Source organism: Canis aureus, chromosome 26 (assembly GCF_053574225.1).
Source record: "Canis aureus isolate CA01 chromosome 26, VMU_Caureus_v.1.0, whole genome shotgun sequence".
Lineage (NCBI taxonomy): Eukaryota > Metazoa > Chordata > Mammalia > Carnivora > Canidae > Canis > Canis aureus.
The window spans coordinates 33,902,973-33,912,113 of NC_135636.1; the positions used below are offsets into that span (position 1 = coordinate 33,902,973).

Here is a 9,141-nt window from a genome sequence, read left to right on the forward strand (position 1 = left end):
GAAAGAAAGAAAAGATATAGGGGAAGCCCTCCAAGAAGAATTAATCTCAGGGTGGGACTGTAGGTAATGGAACCTGAAGGAATTTTTTTAAACCGATGTATGAGGATCAGGAAACAGGCAGGAGCAAAATTTTTAAACAAAACAGCAGTGAAAACTATGATTAAAATTATATTTAACTATAGTTTACTCCATACCCTTAGGTTTGGGGAACCAGATTAAGTGCTTCACATTTATTATCTCATTTAATGCTAATAATGCTGGGGCTCTATTTGGAGATCCAAGGGGCTCCCCTCATCAGCTAGTCATAACATTGGAGCACAGAGCCAAGCATCTTCACTCCAAAACCCAAGATAGGATCTTTACCCTAAACCTAAGCCTTCCCCTGCCCACAGCCCAGAAAACTCCATGTAAAATCCATTATCTCAGCGTGGTTGCTAGGCTGTCTGCGCGGAGGAGGAGAAACAGATACCTCCCTGTATCATATTGATAATTAAACATCAGGAAGAAGTGACGAGTATTCTTGAATATTCCAAGCACTCCTAGATGCAGATCTCTGGCTGTCATATACGTACGGGGCTGTGTTCTTCTGCAGCAGCCGATCAGCTGGGAAACATTCAGAGCCAAGCTTTCGTCATTGTGATGTCAGCCTTGCCAATGACATGTGGACTTCCCTCAACTTAGAGACAGCTGGATATGGAGAAAACAAAAGGAAATACAGGGACCAAAAACTACACCTATTTTCTAACGTAATATTTAACCAAAACTAGCCCTCAAAGACTTTCTTTTTATAAAAATTTCCTATACCTTGGGAGAAATCTTCATGAATTCCCCTCTGCCTGTAGGAGGAAGGCACATCATTAGCACGGTAATTTGCCCTTCAATTGTAATAAAGTTTTAAATTGTACCTGTACCTTTCCAGATATGACCTCTGACCTCGAGTTGTCAAGCTGACTGCTCCTCGCTCCCTTCAAGTTGATGGTCATGCCATGTGCTTCCGCGTTCAGAAAATCAAGCCTTAGGTCAAATTCCATACCTCTGTGCAACTCTATAGAAAATTACCTTTCTCAATAACCAGGGAATTAATGTTTTAACTCTTAAATGACTGCTACTTCCTATCAGATGTGGAACAGGAATGAGTGTTTTCAACACTTGCCTGGATCTTATATAATGAAGTGTATTCTTTCTTACTGTAGCAGGGTATTAAAATAGATGATATAATATGTAATCTGTGATATATTAAAGCATATGTTATAATATCTTGTATTATTAAAATTATATTAGTTATAAAGTGATTTTTTAAAAGATTGCTAGGTTTTAGGAAAGGGGTTGACAAAGTATGTTCTACAAGCCAAAGCCAGTCCGCCAACTTGTTTTTGTAAATAAGTTTTAATGGGACACAGCCACACTCATCATTTACATATCGTCAGTGGCTGCTTTTGCATTACAACAACAGAGCTGAGCAGTTGCAAAGGAGGCAGTGGGGTCCACTGAGCCTGAAATATTTATGATCTAACTTTTTTAGAAACATTTGCTACTGCTTGCCTTAAAATAACAGGAGAACTACAATATTGAAACTCGGTTTCCTCCTTATTAAGCAAGAAGACTTGACAGGGTGACAGCTAAAATTAAGATCACTTTCCTGCACTCTGATTGTCTGATCAAGTACAAATTTAGAAGCTATCTTGTGGTGAGTTGTCCAGTAAAATGTTAGGGCTATGTCCTCAAATATCCTAATATCTCTAGTGATGCTTTATGGAACCTTACCTTCTCGAAGGCTTTTGTAGGTGAAATTATACCTTTTAGATTATGACCATTATACACTGCTTGGTGTATACATCCCTCACACCACTAAACTCTAGGCATTAAACCTCTGTCCCCCTCCAAACACCCTCACCCATGTCATGGCGACCTCTCCTCACTCCCTATGTGAGCCATAAATCCTAATACCCTGAGATGGAGCAGATGTTTCTATTTGCCAACACGCTTGTGTCATCCACAAGCCAGGTTTGGTGTGCTGTTGCACAGGATAGAAACAAACCCAGTGTGTGCAGCATGAACGGGTAGGTCCACTCCATGCCTACACCTTGCCACCCCCAAGGCTTCTCTATGGGCCATGCTGCCATCCTTCCATTTCTTCTCTGTCTTGATGGCCTGTGCCTCTGGTCTTCCTTAGAGCTGACACTAATGCATAACTAGATCCTGGCCATTTGGTATCTGGACTGACTGCATGCCCCCTGATTGACCTTGATGATCTTACCTCTGGGATTATCCCTACGGAAGACTTCCAGCATGGCCTCATCTGACCCAGCCCGTCTCCCTTATGGTTCTGGCTCCAGTGGGCATGGGGTGAGCAATGCAGAGGTGCTGAGAGGCCAGAGGGTGTCCAGGGCTAAGTAGAGGCAGGCCTCCATATACATAGGAAAATAGCTTTGCCTCCATATACATAGGAAAATAGCTTTGCCAACAGGACAGAGCCTCAACTTGGAAATATGGAAGTTACAACCTTTTGGCAAACAAAATATAATCTGTTGAAGTCACCGCCTCACTCCTGACTTCAGAAAGGCTAGAGCATATGTGTTTGAAAGACACAATCAGGAAAGCTTATTATGTGGAGTCTCAGTGGGAAGAAGATTGACAAAACAGACCGAGATGGAATTGCTACAAGCCTAAAATGCTAAACCAAAGCATTCCTGAAATTTCTGGTCAGCTAACATGATATGTATTTCATCTTGAAACTTTTAGGTAAAAAGAAAAAAAAAAACACAAAAAATCCCACCCCTTCACTTTAATATTTAATGCAGAAGTATAAGCCTGGTAGTTAGGATAATGAACTTTGAGCCAGACTACCTGGTTCCAAATCCAGGATCCATTTCTCATCACATACAATCTTGGATAATTTGGCTTGACTTCTCTGTGGCTCAGTTTCCTCTTTTGTAAAGCAGAAGTAATAGAAGTGCCCCCATCAGATGATCGTGCAGAGCGCTAGCTGTTATTATCTGGTGTTTACCATATGCTAGACACGGAGCTGGGTAGTCCCACTCACCTAACTTTTCACAAAGGGAAGGACCAAGGTAGGAACTATGAGCATTCCTGTTGTACAAATGTGGAAACTGAGGCTCAGAGAGTTTGAATAATTTGTCAAGTACAAGACTGAGGAAATGGCAAGATCCCAAAGCAAACTCCAGTCTGCCCAGTCCCCAAGTCAGGTTTTAAATTTAAATATTTCCATTCTCCAGTACCACTCTTTGCATCCTATGGAGCCTTTTTCCTGGAAATTGCCAGCCATGGCCTGAGAGCTAAAAGCTGGTAGAGTCAAGGGCCAAGGTTGGTTTTTATTGAGTTTGCAACCTTCTCTTGAAAGAAGTCAACCACCAATAGCAGGCACACAAATCTGGGAAACTGAGATTTCTTTTTGATTTTTATATTTTTAACGAGGTACTTGTCATTATGTATGTTTTGCTAATCTAGTGTATTTACCTTGTTCATTTGCTATTTCTCCTCCTTTATCTTCTCACTCTTTCCCCTTAGCCATTTTCCATAATGCCCCTTTGCAGAATACCAGCTATTGTTTGATGGTTGTTACATAAAGAAGAAAATCTGCAAAATTATTAACAGAATCTCTAAGAGAAACCTAAGAAAAGACATACTAGATAATATATATAATATAATATATGATATATATGCACACATTCTGTATATACACACTATATTATACATCACACACACACATACACTTTGGAGGAATCTTGTGGTTCAGCCCACAAGTAGGTATGGATACATATTATTTTCTTATTCCTACTTACTGAAAAGTGGATCCCTATCACAAAAATTTTGCTATTAGATGATATTGAAGAGGAACAATTGAATCATTAATTTATCCATATATAAATCTCATTTTGCTTCTGATAGGGAAGGATGAAAGCATGAGTCACAACCTCTATGGATTCACTTGAACCCATTCAACACTTCTGCTTGAGTTTCCCTGAGAGAGCTTCGTTTATTGCTTGGCTCTGTGTTTGGCTCTGTGCTAAATTCTTTACATAGATTAGCAGGTCACATCAACCCTTTGAGCCAGGTATTATTGTCACTCCCATTTTCCAGAGGAGAAAATGGGAAGCTAAGAAAGGCTCTGTAACTTCCCCAAAGCCATGCCGTTCACCTCTGGCAGACTGAAACAGTGACCCCTGGCTTGCTTGATTAACCTGGGAGGTGGTCTTAAGGTCTTAAGCTCCTAGAACAGGGATTCTCTGAAGTGTAAATGTACACTAATTGGAGTCTCATCCTAACCAGGATTAGCATCTCTGTGTGTCCACATACACGTGTGTGTGTGTGTGTGTGTGTGTGTCTGCTATGTAGGAGCACTTTAGGGATCAAGCAACAGCAATAGTGTAAATGTGTGCTCCATTCATCTGGATCCGAACTAGAAAGAAGGAAGAAAAGGAAGCAAGGAGCAAGGGAGTGGGATGTCACATGGTATTCAATATCAGCAGCAGATACAGTGAGTTTTAAGGACATCTTCAGTTGCAGGAGAAAACCCAATGGAGCTAAATAAATAAATAAGCCAGAAGTATAAGACCCTACATTTGGTTAGTTCAAAAGGTTAAGTCACTTCACCAAAGACCCAAGTGCTCTCCATTTTTCTGCTCTGCTACCTTCAACTTACACCCTTTGTCCTCAGGATGGTTCCTCTCAAGGCCAGGTGGTTTGACAATATAACCCAGCCATGAAAAACATTCTGAGGATGAGGAAGTACCTCGTCTATTCCAATGTGTGCTTCTTAAGGGTTAGGAAGCCTTTCTAGAATCTTCCATCATTTCTCTCATTGTGTCAACAAAAACCCATCACAGACCTACTTGTGCACCAGCCCCTGTGGAGGAGTTTAAACCTCCATGGTTTAAACTGACTCTTTGACGTTTAAACCTCCATGGTTTAAACCGACTCTTTGACGTCGAATCCATCCTGGAGAGTAAAGCACGTGACCCTCCAAGACAAGTGACACATTTGTGTCACACTGCAACATATTTGTGTCCCATGCCAACAAAAGCACTTTCAGCTCAGTGTTGAGAACAAGGACCCAATGCTCAGCCACCTAAAAGCAGAATCTCCTTGAGAAAGGATGTAGGGCTTGGGAGAGCACAGCTCTGTGTGCCTGTGCCATGTTCTCTCAATACTCGGGCTTTTGCACACTTATTCATACATTGGAATTAGCAGGATGATCAATATGGACCAAGTCCCCAACTTCAAAGATTTTATATTCTTGTGGAGGTGGAGCAAGAAATACAAAAAATAATGAATAGACATAATTTATAAGGCAGCACAGTGCTATAAAGAAAAGTGGAAGGAGAAAAGGAGATAGAACAGAAGTTGTGCATCCTTCCTTCTAATGGGGAAGACCTCTTCATCCCTCCATACTGTCACCCGCCCAGCTAACTTAACTCCTGTTCTTCTTCCAAGTCTTAGCTCATGTATCATGCTCCTTTAGTGTCTGCTGGACTTCTGAATCTCTCCTTTCTCTCTCTCTCTTTTTTAAGATTTTATTTATTCATAAATGAGAGACACAGAGAAAGACAGAGACATAGGCAGAGGGAGAAGCAGGCTCCCTGCGGGGAACCTGATGTGGGGCTCCATCCCAGGATGCCAGGATCATGACCTGAGCTGAAGGCAGACACTGAACCACTGAACGACCCAGGTGCCCCTCTCCTTTCCTTTTTACAAACTTCTGATCATCAGAGTTGTAATTTCATATTGACTTGTGTGATTGTTTTAGTAGCCCTTCTCTAGATCACAAGAACCATAGAGTAGAAAGTATAGCTATTTGTTCAAGATTCTATCTGCAACACTGAACACATTGCTTAGCACAGAGTCGGTACTCGATGCATCCTTTTTGAGTGGTAGAATGAGAAACTGAACATGTGATATTGGCTTTTCGTGGGGTCACAGAAAAGAGACATCTTTCCTGGGGACCACCTGCCACTCCCTAGTACAGCTCATCAAACCCCAGGCTGTCTCCAGCCTGGTTTGCCTGCTCTGGACTACTTTCCTACATTTGTGTGCTTTCTCTGCCAATAAATGATTTTAAGGTGTACAGAGTAGTTATTATTCTTATATCCTATTCATCACCGGATAGCAGAGTATTTTTTTTCCCATGCAGCTGTACAAGGGGAGGGCACAGGGAGCAAAAGAAAAAAAAAATCTTCTCTTTCCCTGGGGATGCATTTTAAAAAGGCTTTAGAAAATAGAATTGATGGGCAAGACTTTGAAACATCCCTGATGATGAAAACTGTATCCACATATTGTTTATTCATATATAGCAGGCCAGCAAAAATAGTATGGCATACAGGGAAAAAAAACATTGATTATATTTATTACTCTTGGATCTCTTTTTTCTCAAGCATAAAAGGCAGAAAAGAAGTTGTATTCCACGTGTCTCGACACTTTTAATAAAAATACTAATGATAGAAAATAAAATTATTCAAGTACTTGCGGGATGTCACTTAATCTTTATAATGCTTTGACACAGATCTTATTATTATACCCGTTTTACAGATGAGAAAACAGAAGCTTGGGGCTGGGAAACAATTTGCCTCAGATCATATGGTCAGTGAGGAATAGGAAAAGGAATAAGCCTGGAGGGTCTGTCTTCAAAGTCTTACTTAAATCCTTAAACTTACTGCCTTAGTTTGGGTTCCCCAGCAGAAGGCAAAGAAAGAGAAAGAGGTTGGGTGCAGGTGGTTTATTTGGGGAACTATTTCTGGAAGCAGGTATGGAGTTGCTGAGAGAACAAGTCAGGAAGAAGGAGATGCCAGCTACAAGGGTACTTTCTGGGGTATCAGGTCCTAATTCCCTGGACGTCTGGGGAGAAGGAGCATTTATCCATTTGCTTCAGTTCCCAGTAGTAAATGATGACTCCTGAGAGCATTAACTCTATTATTCTTTCAGGTTGTGTCTAAAGAGGACTGAACAGGCTCCAGAGGCTTTGACATAATTTTGAGTCAGAAAAGCAGGAAGAAGTCAGCAAGCATTCAGGAGAGGTGCTGGCAGCATGGGTCTCATGAACTGAGCTCCACAACCGTAGCCGAAATCATAGGTGGGCTTAGCGATGTGGTGTTTGGCCACCTGAAACTCTGCTACGCTCACTACAGCTCAAGTTCAATTTCATTTTCCTTTTTTCTTCACCATGACCTTGTGAGTTAGGTGTTAAAGTTTCTACTTTCCAGTGGGAAAAGATCAAGGCCATGAATTGTCAATGACTTGCCAAAGGGCACACAAATGGACAGTGCCCTTCGAGCCTCTGTTTATAGGCAGATCTTTACATTTGGCTTTCTTTCTACTGTTCCATACTCGGTTCGGCCAAGTTTGAACAAGGCTTCATGCGCAAGGATGTAAGACACCAGATCAGAGAAAGCCCTGCCATCACCATCAGGACGGTAGAGAAGGGCATGAGACAGGGACATTGAGACTCTACCATAAGACAGTGCTCATTTAAGAAAGAAAGTGCTAGCCAGCCTTCCTCTGAGCTGTAATCCGCCTGGGTAAGCAGGAAGACATCATTTTCCTTAGAAAAGGCAAGCTCACAGTCTTATGGATACTTTATTTTTAGAATATAAACATCGATGCTTCATCAGTCCTCAAAGATTTGCTGTGAGTATTGAAGAAGACACCAGTTTTTTCATTTGCTTTTTAATCACTGAATGGCTCCAAAATTATATTTCTATATAGAGACAACAAGAGTCTTTGGGTGAGGGGCATCCTATGCATAATGTTTGTGCATCTTCAGCATCAATTTCTCCCCCAACAAATGTGCAGAAAGGATCAAGCAATCTATGACCCTGTAGGTTTCTGGGTTTTGTCTTCACTCCCTAAACAAGAAAAGAAAAAAAAAAACAAAAAAAAAAAACAAGACTTGAGGCAACTCCCTATGTTTCAATCATCCAGGAAGTGATTCTGGGTGATAATAAGAAAGGATAGCTAAGAAGGGGGACGGGGGAAATTACTGGCTCGGTCAAAGCTTGCAAAACGACACCAGTGATTAAAACATCTTATGCTGTCCTTGGGCTGCAGAAGCCGTCACTGACAAAAGATCTCATACACACACACACAAAAGGAAAGAAATTAGCCATTAAGAAATATTTCAGCATAATGCAATTATTACAGCTGTATAATTGAATGGGGAAACCATTGATCTGTAGTAGAAAGGAAATTGCTCTTCTCATTGTGTTCCTATGAATATGTGAACATTAATCTCCATCTATAATCAACGTTCATTTCAAATCTGATTGCGTGCTACTAAACACCCGTAGCTATGCTAACATTATGTTAATATGGTTCAACATCATAGCTCCCAGCTTCACAGCACAAATATTTTTCTTTGGCAATCAATAGTAATTTCAGCTGAGTGGATGGAAGTCACGTTTTAATGGTAATCTTTCCTCCAAGCCTCCAAGTGCAAACTCAGTTGGTGTCTTAACATGGCTGCAGTGCGTTGCATATAATCAGATAAATTAACCTGAAAAGAAATGGAGGAAGGAAGGGAGGGAGTATGGGTTAGAAATAAGAAGCAAGCTGGGCAAGACTCTAAATCTACCTAATAGATGAAAGTGCTCATTAGGGAGGGAAAAGTGAGGCTGGATGATGGGTGGTTGGGACTGGATGAATGTGTGCTGGCTCGGGGAGAGGTATGCAGGAAGGGGGCTGCGATTGTTGAGAAATGAATTATTCCTTCTGGCTGAGAGCCAATGGGATGGAGCAGCCACGTACTTGGGCAATATGGGTTTTGCCAAAGCAGTGAAGAGGCGTGGGGAAGGAGTAGGGAGCGTGGCAAACCTGGGTGGATGGTACATGCTTGCTTCTGAAGAGACCACTCAGGTGCCTCTCACTCATGCATTGATTCATTCACACACTTATAGAAGGCAAACTTTCATAAATGTACAAGTTTTGATATTTATAGAACAGAAAAATGTTTAAAAGAATTCATTTGTGAACAAAGAGTCTACATTTCTAAGCACGGCCACTGCCGGGCACCAGGAATGTAATGACGAGCAAAGTCCATCTCCTGTCCACAGGGGGCTGACTGCCCAGAATGGGGGGCAGATGCAAAAATAACTCGCAGTGTCAACCTGCATTGCTTTGGGGCTCTCCATC

General features: G+C 41.5%; 1 long non-coding RNA gene across 1 annotated transcript; it reads left to right on the plus strand.

Annotated features, from left to right (window-relative positions):
* The first annotated feature begins 515 nt into the window (after positions 1-515).
* On the plus strand, positions 516-7,816 carry LOC144298834 (uncharacterized). The gene is made up of 2 exons (XR_013365711.1): positions 516-865; positions 6,940-7,816. It is a non-coding gene; the product is annotated as an uncharacterized LOC144298834 (long non-coding RNA).
* Positions 7,817-9,141: the final 1,325 nt, after the last annotated feature.